This window comes from Leucopleurus acutus (assembly GCF_964270905.1).
Source record: "Leucopleurus acutus genome assembly, chromosome: 5".
NCBI classification, from domain to species: domain Eukaryota; kingdom Metazoa; phylum Chordata; class Mammalia; order Artiodactyla; family Delphinidae; genus Leucopleurus; species Leucopleurus acutus.
Genome location: NC_139147.1, coordinates 4,773,721 through 4,797,007, shown reverse-complemented (window position 1 = coordinate 4,797,007; position 23,287 = coordinate 4,773,721). Strand labels below are relative to the sequence as shown.

The 23,287-nt window shown below is 45.0% G+C and overlaps 1 protein-coding gene and 1 pseudogene across 3 annotated transcripts in view; one reads left to right on the top strand and one right to left on the bottom strand.

Annotated features, from left to right (window-relative positions):
• The window catches only part of DSCAM (DS cell adhesion molecule), a gene marked incomplete at both ends in the record, with an annotated part of 750,196 nt that overhangs the window by 645,327 nt on the left and 81,582 nt on the right, over nt 1–23,287 (bottom strand). The window lies entirely within an intron of this gene.
• LOC309961826 (THAP domain-containing protein 6-like) lies at nt 14,760–15,391 on the top strand (annotated as a pseudogene). The gene has a single exon. The product of its transcript is annotated as a THAP domain-containing protein 6-like (transcript).

Here is a 23,287-nt window from a genome sequence, read left to right as displayed (position 1 = left end):
CTCTTTTCTCTTTCTTTCCTCTCTCCTAATTGGTTCCAAGTGTGGAAAGAAAACCAGATGTCTCATTGGCTTCCTTAAAATCCCACCATCAGTTACCCTCAAATGTAAAATGTATGACAGGCCTTAACTAAATTCTCCAAATGTCAGCACTTAATAAACAATGAGTAGATTAAGCTCGGTGAGTATTGAATTAGATGTGCACGGACTTGGGGTCATCTGGAGATCCATGTCGCCCTAAGGAATTCTGAAAGTGGCCTAAAGATGAAATCTCGAGGGCCTTAGATCCAAGGAAACCCTAATTAGAGGCTCTTGGTTTTAATAGCTTCTGAAGAGGTCAGACTGTAGGGCTACTCTAGAGGAGCCTTTAACATATATTTTAATTTAAAAAAATGTGTAACTCTGTGTGGTGATGGATGTTAACTAGATTTATTGTGGTGGCCATTTCAATATATATGCATATATCAAATCATTAAGTAGTGCCTCTGAAACTAATATAATGTTTATGTCCATTTTATCTCAATAAAAAACTAAATTAAATTTAAAAATTATATCTTTTTTCATGATCAATAACCACCTTGCAAAAGGCCTCTTTAACGATGGCCAGAGCCCAGAGTCAAGCCATGAGAACAAAAAGTCTTTCTTTCCTTCCTTCCTTCCAAGGTCTGCATAATATGTAAATCACCGCACTTTCTTTTCACCTTATTTCAGCGCCTGCTCTGCCTCTCCGAATGTAAATAGAATTGGTTGCGAAATCTGCACACAATGTGTCAGCAGAAGTGTCTCTACAAATTCAATGAAGCCCTTCATCCCACCTTTGCAATGCAGGTGGCTCCCACTTGATTTTCCAGGGCCCTCTTTTCAGTTACTATCTTACTTCCTCTAGAACGCCATATGAAAATGTAGACTATGGAAATGGTGTTTCTGCTTGCTTAATTCATGCAATCTCTACCCTCCTTCTCGCTTTGTCAACCCCACTTTGTAGGGTTCCAAAGGGTGAGGCATGGTCTCACATATTTATGTAGAAGAAAAATGTGACGTGCTTTTGGAAGAGAGAAGACAAGTAAGAGAATCCGGTGGTTGGGTCCCTGTCTTCATTTGCATGTATGACACAAAACAGAAATGCGCATCAGTTTGAAATGGGTCAACTATGCACAAGTCAATTCTAAAAACTGCTAAGGCATCCAGAGATAAATTGGCAAAGGAATTAATCTCTCCTCTTTCCTTGTCCATATGCCTGTCAATTGTGTGTATAGCACTGAGTTATATCGATTCCTGTGCTTGTTTTTCTCTCCCACTAGACTGAAAAGTTTCAGCGAGGCAAGGACTGTATCCCATCCGTCCCCGGGTTTCTAACACCTAGCCTGGTACTGACACAAATGAGATACTACGTAATTGTTTATTGAATTTAATTCAATTCAAAGGACATATGAGCAGACAAGTCACAAAAGAGGAAATGCAACTAGTTAAGGAACATGTAGAATTTATAGCAACTAAAGAAATGCACAAAAAGCCACAGTGTTTAAAATGCATTTGCATTCACTTGAAATGAAACTGGATGCACGTTTTAGAAAGCAACGTGGTTAACAGGTACCAAGATGCTGAAAAAGGTTATACTCTTTCACTCAGTAGTTCTGCTTTGAAGAACCTACTTTATAATACTATAATACTAATATACATATATGTACTATTGGTGAAGTACCCAACTACAATTATGCTGAGAAACTTCGAATGCCATTGTATCTTTTAATCCTCAAAAAGACAGTAACAACAATCTTATGGGGTAGGTAGTAGAGTCCCATTTTAAGAATGAGAAACAGAGGCTCCTGGACATTATCTAAAATAAGGAGGTCATGAAGGCCACAGGGCTGCAGAGGGGCAGAACCACGATTCAAACCAGATCTGTGAAACTCCCAAGCCTGGGCTTTTTCATCTACAATGTATTCTGAGGTTATGATCTTAAATAGCATAGATGTTTCTACACAAAGTTCTTCTTCTCAATCTTATTTAAAACCCCACAAAGTTGCAAATTATCTAAATAAACCGTAAGAAGAAACTATCTAATTGTGGAGCATTAGTTTAGTAGCTATATAGTTTACAGATGAAAAATTCTATTTAAAAATTATATTAGGGAATACTATAAATTTAAGACAATATTAAGCAGAAAGCACAATTGTGACTGCACTGTGGTTTCAATTAGAAAAACAAGTTTAAATGTAGGGGAAAAAAGGTAATAAGGAATATTCTAGCCTTCTGAGAGTTAGGACTATAAAAGATATTTTCCCTTACTCTAATGTCTTGTTTACACGAGCAGAGTTTTTACTAATGGATTTCTTGAATTCTAACTGTTAGTTATAAAGGCAGGTTTTGATTTCACTTTAAGGCATAAATGATGGATGTATAGTATAGGATCCCATGTTTGTTAAATCAACACTTTACCGAGCCATGGGAGAAGTTTGCTTTTAAAAGCTCAGCAACCTGCATGTCTTGGGTCAACAACTTATTACAGGGCTGGTGGCATGAAGTCACAGGGACGAGAGAGCAATGGTGGGTCCTCTTCTGATGAGCCTGAAAGTCAGGACTTATCAGGAGGAGAGAGCCTGGGGCAGCCTCTTCCCGACTGTGTGCTTTCTTCCCCTCACATTATTGGACTCACCAACCTCTTGCTGAAGTTTCCTGGGACCATTCTATTTGCTGGGCTATTCTGTTGGATCTCTGTTTAGCCTAACAGCAATGGGACTTAGGTGAAAAAACTTACCCAAGCCTCAGTTTATTTATCACTAAAATGGGACTGAAAATAACTAGCTTACATTTATATAAATAAATATGTACATTTAGTGCTATTTTTTGCCAATAATATTCAATGAAGGATAGCTACTATTATTAGTATTAAAACAGTAGCAATAATAAAGAAAACAATGTTGATGATAATATATCCACCTGATTAAAAATTCATTTGTTTCAATGGGTCCAGTGTTACTGATGGATGTCCTTTACCAGCATGAGCCTATTTCTCCCTCCCTCCCTGTGTTTGAAGAGCTTGGGAATCTCTTTACCCATCTGTTCATATCTTTAGCCACCCAAATACACGCACACCCTGATTCCTCCTACAAGAGCTCGGACAGTGGTGGTTAAGAATACTCCAGAACTCGACGAGCCTCCCTAGGTTTGCATCTTGGCCCTACCACATTCCAACCACATGACCATGGGCAAGGTAACGACCTTCTGGGCGCCTCTCTTTCCACAGCTTTAAGATGAAGATAATAGTAGAACTGACTTCACAGGTTTATTATGATCATTAAGTGGGGTCAGAGCAGAGGAGTGCTCAGAACACTGTGGGCAAATGGCATGTGGCCAGTCAACACAGTCCTGTATCTTCATCAGGATACTGATTGTTAAAGACACACGCACCCTTATGTTCACAGCAGTACTATTTACAATAGCCAAGGCATGGAAGCAACCTAAGTGCCCATCTTTGGATGAATGGATAAAGAAGATGTGGCACATATATACAATGGAATATTACTCAGCCATAAAAAGAAACGAAATTGAGTTATTTGTAATGAGGTGGATGGACCTAGGGTCTGTCATACAGAGTGAAGTCAGAAAGAGAGACAAATACTGTATGCTAACACGTATATATGGAATTTAAGGAAAAAAAATGTCATGAAGAACCTAAGGGTAAAACGGGAATAAAGACACAGACCTACTAGAGAATGGACTTGAGGATATGGGGAGGGGGAAGGGTAAGCTGTGACAAAGCAAGAGAGAGGCATGGACATATATACACTACCAAACGTAAAATAGCTAGCTAGTGGGAAGCAGCCGCATAGCACAGGGAGATCAGCTCGGTGCTTTGTGACCTCCTGGAGGGGTGGGATAGGAAGGGTGGGAGGGAGGGAGATCCAAGAGTGAAGAGATATGGGAACATATGTATATATATAACTGATTCACTTTGTTATAACACACCATTGTAAAGCAATTATACTCCAATAAAGATGTTAAAAAAAGAAGATGTGGTACATATATGCAATGGAATATTACTCAGCCATAAAAAGAATGAAATAATGTCATTGGCAGCAGCATGGACATGGATGGACCTAGAGATTATCATATTAAGTTAAGTAATTCAGAGAAAGATAAATATCATATGATACCACTTACATGTGGAATCTTAAAAAAATGATACAAATGAACGTATTTACAAAACAGAAATAGACTCACAGACATAGAAAAAAACTTATAACTACCAAAGGGGATAGCAGGGTTGGGGGAGATAAATTAGGAGTTTGGAATTAACAGATACACACTACTACTTATGAAACATCAATAGATAATCAACAAGGACCTACTATATAGCACAGGGATCTATATTCAACACCTTGTCATTACCTACATGCTCAGGTATCGACAGGGTTGACTTTTTCTGGAGGTCCCTCTCCTGTGTTTGCAGGTGGCCTCCTTCTCCCTGTGTCCTCATGGGGTCTTCCTTCTGTGTGTCTTTTTATAAGGACACAAATTATATTGGATTAGGGCCCAGTCTCATGACATAATTTTAGCTTAATTATTTCTTTAAAGACTCCGTCTCCAAATCCAGTCACACTCTGAGATACTGGGGGTTAGAACTTCTATGTAAGAACGTGGGTGGGTGGGTGGGGGCACAAGTCAGTCTGAAATAAGGAGGACAAAGTGCATTTTTTATTTCCCACAGTCACTGTGTCACTTCAAATTTGTAGGTTACAGTTTTCTCCATCAGAGCAAATCTCCTAAACCTGGCAGGCAGTTTAGTCTTGGTTGTTTTTTTTCACTTTAGTCTACAGTTTTCAGAATGATTTTCAACAGGACCGTTGTCACAGGTGGAATCTCTCCTCAGGAAAGAGATGCAGGTGAGCCTTCTTCCTGCCAACATTTCAACCAAGAGCCACAGCAAACCTTTATAAGCAAACTTTTACCAGCCTCTATCCCGAGGACTGTAGGAACAACGGGATGTGAGCAGAGGGAAGCCCTGTAGCCAACAACCTTTTAAAGCGACTGCTTGAAAGGCCTACAATTATGCCCCGTGAAGTCCTCGTAAGGAGGGAAAAACAGATTCAGAAGAAGGTCTTCTTCCATATTTGAGCTGTGAAGTTTCAAGTATTCACAGTTAGCTTTGAGCCACGCCAGCTCAAGTACGACAGGGCTCTCTGCAGCCTCCTTGCAAAGCTAAAGTGAGCAGAGGGGGTGATGATTTGGTCAGAAACCTCAAACCCTCTGTTTAGTCCCCATCAAACTAAGGGCAGTCCAGGTAAGGAGGTCAGGAAACTGTCCACAGCATTTGCTGTCCACATGCATCCCCTAACCACATATAGTCCCATATACGAGAGTCACTACAAGCTCCTCGTTAAATTTAAGACTTCCACTGAGCATCAAGCCTTATTTACATCTGAGTGCAAACTACTTTAATCACAGAATCTTCTGCATTAGCCGCGTGTTGCTGTGTGTTTCAAGAACAGACAATGTCAGTTTGGATAAAGTAGATGAAAGGGAGGTTTGGGATACATCTGGATGGGGCCCAGGTTTTTGACCCAAGCAAGGGAGGCTGGAGACCATAGACTTCTGGGTGGTAGGGACATTGGGAATGAGAGGAGGGCTCAGAAAACCAGGAAGGGCAGCCAGCAAGGAGGGAGTCCTTTGAAATTGTGCCCAGAGGCTTTGAGATAGGTGGTATGGTCCTGAAAAATGTCTCTTGTAACTTACAAAGTCCTAGTCAAAATATCAGAAGTGGAGAATGATGCTAAGCTCAGCAAATTTCAAATGGCTGTCATTTCCCAAGTCTCAGTCAGCGTGCAGTGTCTCTATTCAAGTCGATTCAAGATATTTTAGCTGGGCTCCCCTGGTGGCGCAGTGGTTGAGAGTCCGCCTGCCGACGCAGGAGACACGGGTTCGTGCCCCGGTCTGGGAAGATCCCACATGCCGCAGAACGGCTGGACCCGTGAGCCATGGCTGTTGAGCCTGCGCGTCCGGAGCCTGTGCTCCACAGCGGGAGAGGCCACAACAGTGAGAGGCCCGCGTACAGCAAAAAAAAAAAAAGATATTTTAGCTAAGCAGCGACGTGTGCTGTGCAAGGAGGACAGAGGCTGTTCCCCTTATACAGAGTAAGTGGGGGCTAGGATAATCTCCCCGGGCCCTCTCACGGCAGTCACCAAGGTCAGGACAGGAGCCGTGATCAGAAATGGAGAAAAAAGCTGAGCACAGAATAGTGAAAATGTCTCTAGTCTCTGGAGGGTGTGACTTTGTGACATACTGAAAAGAGGAAACATGACTCAAGCAAAATTCACCTCCCTGGTTTTCTAGTTTGTCAGCTAGAAAACTGAAGGTTAAACATGGCTACCTTGGCAGGCTGTTGGATAGAAGGAATAAAATTAGATATCTCAACTGTGCAGAGTGGGTGCTCAATATCTCTTGTGTGTACACACACAAATTCTCTTCTAGAATGGTGCCCCAACTGTTCACCCCAGCGCACGTTAAGCAGACTTACCTACTGCACTCCAGAGCGGTGGTTCTCCAAGTACGGTCCCTAGAGCAGCAGCATGAGCCTGAGGCGGGAGCTTGTTAGAAATGGATAGCTCAGCCCCCAAGCGAATCAGAAAACCTGCATTCTAACAAGCCCTCCAGGTGATTCTAATGGACAAGTTTGAGAACCACTACTCTAGACCAACCGTTAGCTGCTTGGCTGCACGGTAAAGTCACCTGGGATGTTTGTAAAAACAGTGGTAATACCACGGCCCCACCCACACCACATACATCAGAACTTTGTAAACAGAGTCCAGGCCCAGAACTTTCTTTTAAAGATCTTTCTCAGATGATTCTAATGTGCAGCCAATGCTGAGAGACTACGCTTCTGGGTACCACAGCTGCGGAGTTACTTGGTGGTTCTCAGATGGAACACCCATCTTTTCATTCCTTTGTTTCCCCAAATACAAGTGCCTCTTCTATGCCAAGCACTGTGGTGGGTAGTGGGGATACAAGACAGACATGGGCCATACATTTCTGGAGTGTATAGTCTGGTGGGCATCACAGAGTCCACCACTTACAGCCACACTAGTTGTGCACTGCATAACTCCAGTGGGTGTCCTTCACAACTTCATATACAACCAGTAAAGCCACACACAGTATCCGAGGTTGAAGCCCAAGGTAATCTTGGCCCCTAAAGATGCAGAGTATATAGCTTCCAAGTAGCTTTAGCCTCTAATCTTGGCACTGCCAATGGCTTCCCAGGGAGTCCCAGCAGGCTGTAGGCCAGTGAACTGATTTTCTTATCACTCTGTTATGTATAATCACTCCATTTTTTAATTGATGAGGGACGTGACATGGAATATGACTTTGCTGAGCATGGTGGTTTTATTTTTTAATGAACTGGTACCATCATATAGTGTTTTCACTTTGAACTTACTTTATTCTTAGGGTGGTAGGCTGAATAAGGGCCCCCAAAGATATGCAGGTCTTAACCCCTGGAACCAGTCAATGTTTTCTTATATGGTGACAAGAACTTTGCAGATGTGATTAAAGATCTTGAGATGGTGAGATTTTCCTGGATTATCTGTTTGGCCATAAATGCAGTCACAAGTGTTTTTACGAGAGAGCGACAAAGGGAGATTTGATACAGAAGAGGAAAACAATGAGACCAGGGAAAAAGGATGCTACCCTGTGGGCTTCAAAGGTGGAAGAAGGCGCTAGGAGCCCAGGAATGCAGCTCTAGAGAAAGTGAAGGCAAGGGGATGGACACTCTCCTACAGCCTCTGGAGGGAACACCCCTCGACACACCTGATAGTGAACCTGATTTCAGACCTCTGACCTCCAAGCTATAGGAGAATAAAGATGTGTTGTTTTAAGTCACCGAGGTTATAATTATTTGATGCGGCAGCAATATAAAACTGATATACTTATGCCCAAATAAAGAAAATCCAGAACAAGAGTAGTCGGTTTGGGAGAGAGGCTAAGGGCACCTGAAATTTAACGGGCCAGGCTCTGCGCTGGTTACTTTACGTGGATTAGGTCTCAACCTCACAACGATCATGTGAGAAAGGGGATCTCATCGTCACAATCACCATCATCGTCATCACGTCTTCATCACCAAAATCATTATGTGCACCATCACCATCACCATCATTTCAGTTTTAAAGATGAAAGTAAATTACAGGAGAGGTTACGTAATGTCCTCCAAATCACCCACCCGGTAAGTAGCAGAGTTTGAACCCATGTCTGCTTGACTCATAAGTACGATTCCCAAAAGGTACCTTCCACTCAACAAATTAACTGAATATCACTGTAGAAGGCTTTTGCATTGAGTTTAAAATTCTGCTCTGATTGGAGCATAACGGGTTACTGATTACTGACCTTTATGGCCTGAAAGCAGAGTGTCTGAAGCAATCACTTTTGAAGAGCTTTTTTTTAGAGTAACCTGCAAAGAGCAGCCCATCCCACAAGTGAATGTGGTGGGCGGTCCCACAGGCACTGTTCATACAGCCATAACACAGTTAAATGCCATTAATAATTCCCCATTCAATACAGTCTTGCCCCAAAGAAATTGTTTCTGCATCATCAACTCCTGGCAGCAACTTTGCTCTATCTGAGCTGCCATTTCTCACAAATAATGGCCTTTTATCCCACTTGAAACTTGTCACCTGGAACAAATAAGGTCCTTACAAGTCCCAGAAAATGAGAGAATTCTCTCCACAAAGTATATTATTTTTTACTCATTCTCTACCCTGACATAATAAGAGGGGTTAACCTACCGGAGGGGTTGAATTCACATCACCCCAAAAAATGCAGTGAGGATTTGCTCATATCAGAAGGGAAAAATCTGGTTTGTATAAAAAAGTAAAATCTGACATGCAGAAAAATTATTCTAAAAACTAACAAACAAGTAAATTTTATTTATTTATTATAAATAAAATTTGATAAAATTTACTTTATAATCTATAATTACATCAGTAAAATGATTTCATGCCACAGAGACTTACTCAGATATCACGTTTCTACGTGGTAAGAAAGTCTTAGGATCTCTCACAAGTCCTGGGTCTGAGGAACTTTCCCTAAATCCCTCAAAATTTGTCTTTGTGGTATAAAGAGGTCAACATTCCCTAAACTGATCAACAGTTTAAAAGAAATTGCAATAAAAAATAACAATAATGATGACACCTTATACTCAGCGATTCCCATATACCAGAGGATGTTTGAGGGCCTCACAGCCAGTAACTCTTTACTCGTCTCATTATGAGGAAGTATCTTTGTCATCCCTGTTTTGCAGATGAGGAAACTGAGACACAAAGCGGGTACGAGGTATAGCCAGAATTCTATGCTAAGCATATTAGGGCCAGAGTCTTCTTAAGCACAATGTTGTAATGTCTCATCAAAATTCTAAAAGGCTTTTCAGAGAAACTCGAATATCTTACTTCATAATTTACACAAAAGTCCAAATAGCCAAGAACAGCAAGGACTCACTCTACCCGATAACAAGACTAGTTATAAACCACGGTAATTGAACCAGTGGGCTGTTGGTGCGGGGATGGACCAGTGGGTCTCTGGAGCCAACGAGAGGCCAGAAGAGACCTGCACTACACGGGAGGGAAGAAAGGAAAAGAAGAGACACTCAGGAAATAACGCTGGGACTATTTGTTACCATATGGAGGTAAACAAAATTGAATCCCTGTCTCTCACTGTACAAAAATCAACTCAAGGTAAATTAAGGACTTAATGAAATGCAAGTCAATACGAACTATTCTGGAAAAAAAAATAGGAAGTGTGTAGTAGGAACACATTTTTTAAGACAAGAACACCAATCAAAAATTGGCAAATTAATCTGAGAGTACCTATTCATCGAGAAAAACAGCAAAAAGGTGAAATATAAAGCACAAATGGGAAGAAACTTACAGCATCTGCAACCCTATTACTAACAAAGAATTAGCATAAAGAATATATAATAAACTACAAAGAGAGAGAGGAAGAAGATAAACAATCCAATAACAAATGGGCTAAAGGCATTAGTAGGCATTTCACAGAATTACATTTTTCTTTTTCAAATCACTGAATTCCATTTCTCTACGAGATCATTCCTAACAGCATACAGCTGAGAGGTTATCGCACCCATCCTACCCTCTCATCTCAAATCCTTCCTGAGCTCCGCTTTCCCCCTCAGCCTTCTATTCTCACCTCCTAAGCAGGTGATTTTCCCCGCCGCGCCACCAGAACAGCTCTTATAGACGTCACCATGGCCCACATGTCACCCCAGCATGACATGAATGTTCGACGCTACTGATTATGCCCGGTCGCCCTCTGACCAGAAGCCTCTGGAGGCTCCTACTCAGATTCCTTTGAGGATTCCCTCTCGTTTCCTGAATGTTGAAGTGTCTCTGCACTCAGTCTGGGACCTTTTCCCTATTTATACTCACTCCCTTGATGATCACCCATGCTGAAGGTTTTTAATGGTATCTCTAGGCTGGCATCTCCTAATGTCTCGTTCTAGCCCAGACCTCTCATCTGAACTCCAAACGTCTATGCCCAACTGCATCCTCCCATCTGCACTAGGATGTTGGGTTTGCTTCGCAGAGCGGACAGGCCCCTAAGTGAGCCCTGGTCCTTCCCTACCTGCCCTCCAACCTCTCCTCTCTCCGGCTTCCCCATCACCACAAGCAGCACCTGAAAGCAATCGTCCTTTCTCTGTCACCGCAAATCCCACTCATCAGAAAAACCTAACGCTCAACCGAAACACGACCCCCTTCCACCGCATCCGTATCACCGCTCCTTAGCAGGACTGCAATGCCTGTTTTGTCTGCAAGCTCCACGCGATGGACAGAGAAATCTGGTCAGAACTCTGGTCACAGAATGTCACTCTGCTCCAACACCTCCCACTCTCTCTCGGTCCTCATCTCCTCCATCTGCACCCCCTTGGTCACCCTGCTTTCTCCCCACAGAGGCCTCCTTACAGTACTCGAAACACACCTGACTCAACATTGCTGTGGGGCTTTGGAACTTCCTGTTTGCTCTGCCTGGGAAGTTCTTCCCCTGACATCTCCCTGACCCTCTCCCTCACCATCCCCAGGTTTTCACACAAATGTCCCCTCCTCAGCCCCCCATCTGAAACTCCACATCTCCCCTAAAATTACTCTTCACTGCTTCAGTTTTCCCCTGACAACAATTACCATCTAACCAGCTATACCGTCTATTTATCCTGTTCATGCACAAGAATGAAGCTACCTTAGGACACTGGGTTGCCTGTTTTGTTTGCTCTCTAGCTCCAGACCTAGAATCAATGGGCACAGCAATTGCACAGATAATTATTTGTTGGATGGAAGAACGAACTACACACACCATCATGGATACATCTCAAAGCAATAGTGTTGAGAAAAAAGCCAGTCCCAGAAGAACACCTCCTTTGTGATTCTAATTACATAAAGTTCAAGAGCATGCACATCTTAGCAAGATATTACTTAGGGCTACGAACACATGTTGACACAACTACAAAGAAAAGCAAGGATTAACTAACATCAAATTCAGGAGTGAGGTTCCCTCTGGGGGAGGGGGTGTGATTGGAGAGGAGCACACGGGAATTTACAAGGACACCCTTCGGTTTCTTAACTTCGGCAAGGGTTCTACACACCCATTTTGTTAGTGTAAAAAATTTGTAGTGCTTCCCTGGTGGCACAGTGGTTGAGAATCTGCCTGCCAATGCAGGGAACACAGGTTCGAGCCCTGGTCTGGGAAGATCCCACATGCCGCGGAGCAACTGGGTCCGTGAGCCACAATTACTGAGCCTGCGCGTCCGGAGCCTGTGCTCCGCAACGGGAGAGGCCGCAATAGTGAGAGGCCCACGTACCGCGATGAAGAGTGGCCCCCGCTCGCCACAACTGGAGAAAGCCCTCGCACAGAAACAAAGACCCGACACAGCCATAAATAAATAAATTAATTAATTTAAAAATTCACGACATATGTTAATATTAAAAAAAAATTTGTAAAAAGACAAGAAAAATCATTTAGAGCACACCAGACCACATCACCTCTTTGGAATCCAATATTCATAATACGGGATTTCAAATACGGTCCCACCACTGATACAGTGCTCTGTTCTGCTTTCTTGGCCGTACTACAAACTCACTGCGCAGCAAAAGCAGTTTACTTATTCTTGCCCCACAGCCCAACTGGATGGCAAAACTCACCCCAAGAGACTGAGCTGTAACAGCCAAGGGAAGAAGCAGGTGACGGTCATCTCTGATTTTGTATCCGCCGACAGCGCTTTGTACGTGGCAATGATGAAAAAAGAAATCTTCTAATGCATTACACAAACCACGGAATTTGACTTAGTAGCATGGGGGTTTGTATCAAGAGAGGAGAATGAATTCCCAAAGCCTCTGTTAAGAGCGGGCGCTTCCTTTCTGCTGCGCCCCTCCTTTTCTCAAAAGCCGGTTCAGCTCTCCCTCCTGCCTGAGAGCAGCTGCCCTCACCGCCCACATACACGTGGGTCCTCACGGGCTCCCACAGCTGAAAAGGGCTTCATGAGGCAGAGACTCTTCCTCAGGAAAATTACCTTTGGCTCCATTGACATCTGACACTTTGGCATGAACACCGAGATTTGAGACAATATGTGAGAAAACGTGCAGTTATCTTTAAAACATTGTTATAACACTGGATAAGAATGCAAATGTTCAACGGTAGCCCTGTGAATAAAGCTCAAGGAAATAAACAAATTAGATGATAGACAGATGGATAGACAGCTAGACAGCTAGACAGGTAGGTAGGTAGTAGATAGATTGATAGATAAGCAAATAAGTAAATGGAGGAAGGAATGAGTTTGTTGTGCTTACTAGTTATCCCCAGCAACTATTATATACTAGACACTCAATAAACATCTGTTGACTGAATGAATGAGGTAATGGATGTCAAACAACGGGATAAACTATGGTCCAAAGTATCTAACACCTCGTCAGGTACGCCACACCTGAGTAGACACAATCAGCCCTTGGGCCTCCACTGTGTGCGAAGCTCAGGTAAACGTGCATTTTGCTTCCTTCTCCTGGACACCAGGCCTTTGGGAAGCCAGCCTGTCCGTGTTCCTGCTACATGGCAGGTGCTTGATGAACAAACTGTTTTACTTAATCACTTATATATTTGGGGAGAGTATCTACAAGAATCCATCCAATTTCATGTATCAGGAGGTTTCCCTTGACCTCTCAGATACCAGAAAATGACCTTCTCCAGGGAAAATCTGGTTGTACCAGGTGAGTCCAGTGTGGTGACACTAAGACCTCTATCTCTGGGTGACAAAGAGCCTTGGAGGGGTCAAAACCTTCCATAGCTTATCTACAGTCCTTTGTTCTCCAGAACTGCGCCATCCCATATGGCAGCCAACAGCTGCCTGTGACTATTACATTCAAATCCATGAAAGTTAAATAAAATTAGTAATTCCACTCCTTAGTCACTCTAACCACATTTCAAGTGCTTGGGTTCACATCCGCCTAGTGGCTACGAGTCGCTAAATGGCCTAATGTTCTAGAACATTTCCATCATCACAGAAAGTTGCTTTTAGACAGGGCTGGGCTGGCATGTGATCTGATGTTACAGTATCACCTTTGATTGTACCTCAAAGGATACTGAATATAAACCAGCTAGAAATCCTGAAAACTATAGAAAGAGCTAAAATGATTTAATAAGGATTATGGAACTTAAAAAGACATGAATCATAGTTTAGGAAGCAAAAATATAAATGAAGTAACATTTCATGGGGGAAGGGAATGAGTAAATCCTCTACTTAAAGATGAAGCAACACATTATACAAAGTATAAACGGATACAAGTGACGCTCTTTAGATCTATATAATACTGAATTGAAAGCAAATGCAGTGGTCAAGATATAAACGAATCCATTTACAAACTAATTGGATTGTTAGGTGCACATTACTATCAGTAGCCTGAGGTAGCACTTCCAACTAATGGTAGTAATTGCTTTTAAATAACCTTAAGATGAGTCCAGTCATCTCAGTGCTCTATTTAACTCCCTTTTCTAGTGTAGAAATTATGCTATAGATCAGCCTAATGGGAACACACACCTGATATGCATACAAAGGGCAACTGAAGAGTCAAGAAGTAAAATGTTTAAAAAACAATGCTTTGTAGAATGAATTAAGACAAACAAGAACCTGCACTACCACTGCAGCAGAGCCAAAAGTCTGCACCCTTCACATGCACGGTTCTGCACGTGCGAGCTGTGTGACCTGGAATTTGCCACTAAGCCTCACTGCATTTTCAAATTTCCATCTGCAAAGTGAAAGGGGTTGTGTGACTGTTTGGCATTTTTTGTTCCTGGGGGCAGTGAATCAATGACCATGGCAGTGACAGAGATGGGAAGGAAGAGTGGCCGAGTCTTTCTCATCATCAAGCCACCTCCTCCCATGCCGGGCCCAGGTGGAGGCACCGACATCTTCCCAGTCACCTTCCCCAGACACCTTGGACCCAGGCTCCATTGTTCTGCTGACCCTGCCACTATCCTGTCCTCCCTGTTGCAACACCACGTACAACACACACACACACACACACACACACACACACACACACACACACACACACACACACACACACACACCACACACACCATGCACACATTAGCAGACAGGTGAGTTCAACAGCAAACCAAGAGGGCTGATGGGATGGAAGCGAGGGGAGGTGCAATCTCTGTCGTGAGCGTTAGTCGCTGCCTTCGCCGCTAACGTTCTGGTATGAGTCGCTAAAACCATGGTGAAATCTTGCTTGGCCATTGGATGTGCTTCTCGCTGTTTACCAAATTCCAGGTTAAAAGGACTGACATTTCGCATATTCCCCACAGATGAAAATGTCAAAAGAAAATGGGTATTAGCAAGAAAAGACCTGAGTTGGGAGCCTAAAAAAGATGTGTTGTGTTCAAGGCACTTTAAGAAAGATTTTGACAGAAGCGCTCCAAATATTAAACTGAAACCTGGAGTCATACCTTTTAATTCCCCATATCACTTACAGGGGAAAAGAGAAAAGCTTCACTGTAGGAAAAACTTCACCCTCAAGCCCTTCCAGTCACAAACCACAGCCACCACCTTGTTGGTGCTTCCTCGTGTATGGAGGAATTCCAGTCCCAGGTCATTTTTGAGCATAGCTACAGTGTAATGGACAGTCCAAAGAAACTTAAGCATAAATTAGATCAAATGATCAGCGAGCTAGGGGATACCAAGAAAAGTCTGCGGAATGTTTTAGACGGAGAAAACCGTTTCCAAGAATCACTGAGGAAGACAACCAGGGAATTAAAGGATGAATGTCTCATCTGCCAAGAAACAGCAAACAGACTGGAAGTTTTCTGTCGGGAGTGATGTCAGGAGAGTATGAACTATATTTCATGAAATAATTTCACGTTATGTTCTACCTAAAATTGATACTGGTACAGCTTTCCAGAAAATGATCACCATCATTAAATAATATCCGTCAGGACTTCCCTGGTGGCGCAGTGGTTGAGCGTCCGCCTGCCGACGCAGGGGACGCGGGTTCGTGCCCCGGTCCGGGAAGATCCCACATGCCGCGGAGCGGCTGGGCCCGTGAGCCATGGCCGCTGAGCCTGCGCGTCCGGAGCCTGTGCTCCGCAGCGGGAGAGGCCGTAACAGTGAGAGGCCCGCGTACCGCAAAAACAAAACAAAACAAAACAAAACATATAGCATTTATTTAGCGGTTGCCACATGCTAAGTACAGTACTAAACACTTTCATATTTTAACTCACTTAATCCTTACCACCCACATCCCTAGGAAGGAGGTATTTTTATCCCCATTTTATACACAAGGAAATTAAGGCACAGAAAGGTCGGTCAAAGGTCATACAGTTTGTATGTCTTGGAGCCAGAACTGCAACCCAGGCCATGTAGCTTGCAAGCCTGTGCAATTAATTTCTAGAATATTCTACAGCTCTGTGAAGAAAGTTATCAACCAAGTGGCAATATATACATATTTTACTATATTGCATATACAAGAGATCATGTCGATCAAAATCTGTGGTTGATTACCCGCAAAAAATGGTTGCAGTAAATTTTCCCACCCCTCTGTACTTGGCCTTTGCAATGTGGCTGCAGCTCCTCGCATGAAGAAGTGTCTTCTTCTCAAGTCCTTGAATCTGGGCTTGGCCATGTGACTTGCTTTAACCAATGGGATATTTACAAACATGATGCAAGCAAAGGCCTGAAAAGTGCCTGTGCACTGGAACTTGCTGGAGACATGGGATGACCACCATGTGGGCAAGCTAGGCTAGCCCCCTGGGAGCTAAGAAACACAAGTAGAGGCCCAGCCATCCCAACAGAAGCCCTTTAAATGGGTGGTTTGAGAATGATCTGCAATGTTCTCTTCCTTTGCCTTCTAACGCCTGGTTTTCGTTGATCTGTTCACCAAGGCATGGCTGAACCCTCTCTATATGCCTGACATTGTTTTGTGTGCAGGACTCTGTACGTATAGTGTCATGAGAAGAAATGTGTCTCCCAAAAAGGTATGTTCAAGGTCTAATCCCCAGTACCTATGAATGTGAACTTATTTGGAAACAGACATAACCAATGTTCCAGAGATAAAGAGACAGACACACCAGGAGAATATCATGTGACGACAGAGGCAGAGCATGGAGTGATGCAGCCATAAACCGAGGGCTGCTGGCAGCCACCAGGAGCTGGGATTGAGGGCTGGAACAGACCCCCCTCAGAGCATCCAGGAGGAACTAACCCTGCCAACACCTCAATTTCATACTTCTGGCCACCAGAACTCTGGAACTATCAATATCTTTTGTTTTAAGGCACTCAGCTTGTGGTACTTTGTCATAGCAGCCTAGGAAATTAATATGTATATATATTCTGGGAAACACAGAAAAAGAACCCGGAGAAGAAAGAAAGATCACAAAATAAGAAACTGAAACTGAGATACAGATGGGAGGAGGTGCAGTCACTTCTGGCATAAAAGTGAATGAATCCCTTTGCTAACACCTATCCTTCTCCGGGGCCCACTGTGGCTTTGCAGTCAGCTGCCTGCTTGCCTGAGGACCAGGAGAGCCACCCTGGTCACCTTGGGAGAGCAAGGTGCTAACCCAGCTCCTAAGGGAGCCTTTACATCCCAAGTGGGCTTGTCTTTCTTCCAGCCAAGACATGGCTGGCAGAAATTCAGGAGAAACAGGCTTCTTCAGAAGGCCTGGTCAAGACACACTCCTACTCTAGCAGGTGGTGTTAAGGCAGACATCTGATCTGTAGCTCTTCGTCTGGCTTGCACCCAAACGTGCATCCTAGTTAATAAATTACTCCCAAAGAACCCCAATGTCCTTGTGACGATCCTCAGAGCACAGGGGTCTAGGCTACACAGGGCTGCCTGACAGGAGTACTGGGGTGTGGACTGGGGGGATAGGACCATGTGGGAGGGAGAAATCACAACAGCTCCTTCCCAGCCCAGATCTCTGTCTTTGCCCCATCCCACCTCCGGGTGTTGAGTCCTTCTGGAACGAGAACTAATCGCCCAGGGGGATCCCAGGTTCCACACCCCTCAGCCTTTCAAACTGTTTCTTATTCTAATTCCATCCGGAGTGTCCCATCTCACCTCCCACCACTCCCCAAAACCCCAACAATCAAGACCCCTCACTATCCCCTAATTCTTCCAACATCATGGCAGCCTTGCAGTCAACTCTACTCTGGGTGCCTCACGGCACTTTGGAGTCTCTCTCTGTTGGTTGACATCTTTTTGAAGCCTGATGAAAATAACCAGCTGAACAACCTCGAAAGTGTGTGTGTGTCTCCCCTACGCCCTTCCAATCACTGATAAATACCCATAATACTGAGAAAAGCTGTCTCACCTGTCTCAGCCTCTTCCTCTTCTAGTTGGGGGACTCCAGGGAGCATTCTTAAAGATTAATACTCACGTCAACAGGGACTTGTGCTGCTAAGACCCTTCGGTGCTGCCTTGGGCACAGATCTGGTCCAGTTCTCAGACTTCTGCCCTGGCTGTTGGCCTGGTGGACCCCACAGCCCTTGCTATACAAGCAGGAGAACCAGCTAAGTCCGACACAAATACGAGTGGTCGAAGTTTGCCTACAACCACTTCCCCATCCCTGAGATGCTCCCTGGTGGTGGTCAATGCACAGCACGAGGTGGTGCCTATGCTTTCAGCACCACCTTCCCCCACCCCTCTGTCTCAGCATCGAAGTCCAGCCGTCACCCTCCACACCCCAAAGGAGGGAGGTGGTGAGAGGCAGAATTCACCTCTCCGATCCCCACTTAGAATCAGGCACTGCATCTGATCCTTTCACACCCATTGATTCCACTGGTCCTTGCCTCAATCCTGCTCCAAGTATTACAAGATTATTCCCATTTTTTTAAGATAAGGAAACTGAGGCTGAGAGAGGCACTGTGACCTGCACAAAAATCCATGTATCATATAGAGCAGAGTTCGGATTTGCTTCCCAGCCGGCCCTGCCCCAGAGACAATGCTCTTTCAACCGGACCATAGAGGCCTCAGCTGCAGGCCATTCAGAGTTAAAAGTTGCCAGTTACAGACACTCAAAGCCAATCAGCAGCGTCACTGTTTTGCCATAGTCAGGCAGGCAAGAGCCAGAAAAATCACTGCAGCTGTGGCAATTCTGCTGCACAGATTCTCTGTGACCCCCTCCGTCCCCACTGGCCAATGTCTTGCATGGTTGTCCTCTGTTCCTGGAGCTCCATGAGACAGGGTCTCTGGGGAACAGCGCACCAACTGTACCCATGACAGCACCCAGCCCTCCCGCATCTCCACCTGCTGTGCCCGACCCCCAAACTGACCTTCCTATCCACCCCTTCATCCTCCCAGCTGGTGCTCTGGCTTAAGTAGAACAGGGTTCCCCAAGACACCTTGCTGGGCGCCAACTCAATCTCACAACCCCAGTGAGTGTGTGTGCAGAGAGAGAGAGACAGAAAGACAGATAGGCAGATAGACCGTGGAGCTTTGGGCTGGGCTTCAAAATGGATGGAAGGACTTATTTACAATCTTGAGATTCCTGGACCACAGCTTGGTACTCAGCTCCTCCCCTTTCCCTGCTACGATGCAGGAATCACTGCTGAATGTCTACCTTCCTAGCTTCAATGCCTCCATCCCATCTGTAACCTGCCAACTCCTGTGGAACAAGCTGGTCTGGTATCTGAACTGAGTGGAACCTGGATGGGGGCTGGAAATTGTTAGTGAGTGACTCCAAATCAAGTCTTAGGCTTTGTCTGTGCTCTTTCCAGGTAGTGGGCGTTATCATCCATTACTCCATGCGACTTTGCTAAACCCAAGTACAGCTCCGGCATGCTCCAAGCCCACCAGCTTGGTACCGGCATTATTTTCCTATTTGCCGCTGTAACAAATCACCACATACTTCGTGGCTTTAAATAACAGATTTATTATCTCACCGTCCTAGAGGTTAGAAGACCACATGGGTGGGCAGAGACGGTCCTTCCTAAGGCTGCAGAGGAGGATCGCTTCCTTGTCTTTGCCTGCAGTCCTTGGCTTGTGGCCCCTCCTTCCATCTCCTCGCTCTGTCTCTCTCTCCTTCCGTCCCCTGCCCTCCTGCTCTCCTCTTGTAAGGACCCCCGTGACTACACTGGGCTTGCCTAGATAACCTCCCCACTCAAGCTCTTAACTCAATCCCATCTGCAAAGTCCTGACTGTCATGTAAGGTAGCATCATCACTGGTTCCAGGATTAGGACATGGGCATTTTGAGGGCCTACACGGGCACCCACATGTGCCATGACCCACAGAGGGCGCTGTGGACTCATAGGCCAGGAGCTGTATCTTCAAAAGTTTTGAACCTCACAGAGCCTTGTCCTTGAGGGACGTTTTTTTTTTTTTTTAAGTGATTTTTTTAAAATTAATTAATTAATTATTTTTTATTTTTGGCTGTGTTGGGTCTTTGTTGCTGTGCACGGGCTTTCTCTAGTTGCGGCGAGTGGGGACTACTCTTTGCTGCTGTGCGCGGGCTTCTCATTGCGGTGGCTCCTCTTGTGGAGCGTGGGCTCCAGGTTCACAGCCTTCAGCAGTTGTGGCTCGCAGGCTCAGTAGTTGTGGCACATGGGCTCTAGAGCACAGGCTCAGGAGTTGTGGCGCACTGGCTTAGCTGCTCCACGGCATGTGGGATCCTCCCAGACCAGGGCTCGAACCCATATCCCCTGCACTGGCAGGCAGATTCTTAACCACTGCGCCACCAGGGAAGCCCCTTGATGGCCGTTTGACATATAGTGTTTGGATAAATGAATGGAGAGTATGTGGACTGAACTGTGTCCCTTCAAAATACAAGTATTGAAATCATAACCCCCATTAGCTCAGAATGTGACCTCATTTAAAGATAGGGTTTTACAGAAGTCATCAAGGTAAAATGAGGTCATTGCGAGTGGGCTCTAATCCGATCTGACTCTGTCCTTATGAAAAGGGGGAAACCTGGGCACAGACACACAGGGGGAGGCCATGTGAACAGGAAGACGGCCGTCTGCGAGTCAGGAGGCATGGAACTCAGTCTTCTCCCACAGGCCTCTAAGGAAGCCAGCACCTTGAACGTCTACTGTTAAGTCCCCCAGCTTGTGGCGCTTGTTACAACAGCCCTAGCAAACGAGGGCAGATAATAAAGCTCTTAATTAGACAGTGCTCTGGTACATTGAAAGTAAGATTTAAAAAAAAAACAAAGAAAAGAACGTGTCACAGGGTTCTGTGCCACCAGGAGTATTTCACACTAACTGTTAGTTTGGGGCCGGGGGAGGGGGCAACGTGTCACAGGGTTCTGTGCCACCAGGAGTATTTCACACTAACTGTTAGTTTGGGGCCGGGGGAGGGGGCTTAGAGCATCATTTCCTGATCAGTGTTGTTGCCATCTCTGCGTGCATGGAGATTAAAGCAAAGATGGCCGGGCACCTGCCCCTCTCCCAGTGAGGCGTTCTGGCACCAGGAGAGGATGCTGCCCCTCGGACCCCCGGGCTCCACCCTGCACAGAGCAAGGCCAGACTGGAGGCAAACTTCTAAGGAGTTGCCAGGCCCCCCTGGGCCCTGGTCAGCCCTGCTGGTCTTCCTGTGTGGTCTCCACCTGGCTGCCGTCAAGTGTAACCCTCCCCCCAAGCCCAGAGCTCTGTGTGAGCCATCCACACCTTTATTATGAATTGTTTATTCTCCAGGGTGTCTGTGGCCACAAGTGACATCTCCAGTTAAGAACAACAACTCAAAGAGTGTCCCCTGAGAAAGAATTGTGAGGCTTTGGACAGCGGTGGAGTAAAGAATTTGGGCGAGGGTAATCCAGTCATTGCAGGTAGGGTATGGCCCCCTCACAAGACCATCGTTGACATCTTGTAAAATGTTCAGGAAGGGATTTTCTCCAGAAGAAATTAGTTCAGGGTCATCTTATTAGAAATAGGTTAAGTATTTGCTGGAGGCCACCAATAAGATGGGTGGTCATTTGGTGTCCACGACCAAAGACGATCCCTCGCACTGCGCTGCCAGTGTGTTTATTAAAGCCAGTGAAAGGTCTTGATCTCTGGATGCCCCTTTATTGTACATCTTACACACCAATAGTGGGGAATTACTCACTGATCAATTGTGGGGAAAATAATTAGCTCCCCTCCACCCCGGGCTAATTACAGAGAACATCATTTAGGCAACGCCGTGCACACATGTGCAGCCCGCCTCCACCCTGCCTGCCCAGACCGGCCGGGAGGCAGACAGCAAGTGCATTCCGGTGACAGCTGGCAAGCCAGCCTCTGGGAATGAAACATTTTAGCACTCCATAAATTTCTAACAAGGTTTCAAATTGCCGCCGTTTCCCTCCTCTCAGCTCTGTCAACTAGTGAAAGGGAGGGGAAAAACAGACTAATTAAATCTACAGTGAGAAAGTGCTACTGGTAAGGTTGCTACTTATTAAAAATAATGAACTGTTAGGACCAATTTGCAAAGTACGTGAAATTCTCCCCATTTCCCCTATATATAAAAACACATCCTTCTGATTGTATATGTATTGGGTATATATGGATATATATCAGAACGGAATATGCTATATGACATTCTTAAACCTAATGGAAGGTGACACATAATAAGTAAAACATTGAGAGACTATGTAACAATACTCGGTGTGAACACTGAGGCTTGATACCGTGTACAAAGGAGGTCATTTCAAATTCTTTTCCCACATGATTGTTATCACAAGAAAAATTATTGCCGGTGACGTACCAAATGGAGAGAAACACAGCCTTGAAAACCTTCCTGAAATGACAATTTCCAAGCTTTGATCACCATCACTGATTTTTTAAAATAACAGTAGCAACAAAGCTCTCTTCATTCTTTCACTCTCTGTTTTAAAAGGAAAGACAGTCAACTGCAGCTATGCAAGACTGAGGGGCAGGGCGAGCAAAGAGAAAGGAAAGTAACTCACAAAGTATCTCACTGTCAACTAAAAAACATGTAAGCAGCTTGGTGGCGGGGGGTGAGTTCAGAAAAATAAAAGATAAAATTCTAAAGAATTTTACTCTGAGGAAAGCCACGTACCCTCCTGTTTCTATGAGCACAAGTTAAGTAACCGCAGCTGGCTTCAGCCTGTGGGTGTATCTCATACAATAACTACCCAGGCTGCTATGCAGGGGACAGTATCGGACATGTGACTAGAATAGGGCAAAAACGAGGGCGCTGACAATCCTGTCGGTAACTCGGGGTCCAAATCCCTCTGAGCCAAGCGCACAGCCAAGCACAAAGCAGGTTCTGGAGAACAAGCAGCTGCTGGGCCGGGATGACCAGTGCTGCCTGCCCCCGCCCACCGCACGTCCGACACCCCCCGCACAGGGCTCACCTACTTCACCTGACGCCTGCTTTCTTTTTCAGCCTGGGAAGGCTGACCTTTAGGATGACGTATATAAACAAACTTCCGCAGCTAGGATGGGAGGAAAATGCAGAGAAGAACATGCGCCCTATTTACGTTTGAGAAAATAAACAGTCCTTTAAAGTACCGGCCCAGCTGATATTCACAACGGTGACCTCAGGATTGGAAATCTCACAACGGCTCCCGACTGAATTTCAGATGCAAATGATCACTTGGTATTAATTTCAGCCTTGCTAATGTTTGGTCCCGAGCAACACAGCTAATTGGCAGGAGGAACTGCCAGTTCTGCTGATGGCAGCCCCGTGGGACACTTGGGATCTTCTGAGTGGTAGAACCCACAGTCACTGGATAGTGTTAGCTTGCCAATCATGAACCTTGGTATCTCGCTCGCCACTCTCTCCCTTCCCCTCCCCTTCCCCCTCTCCC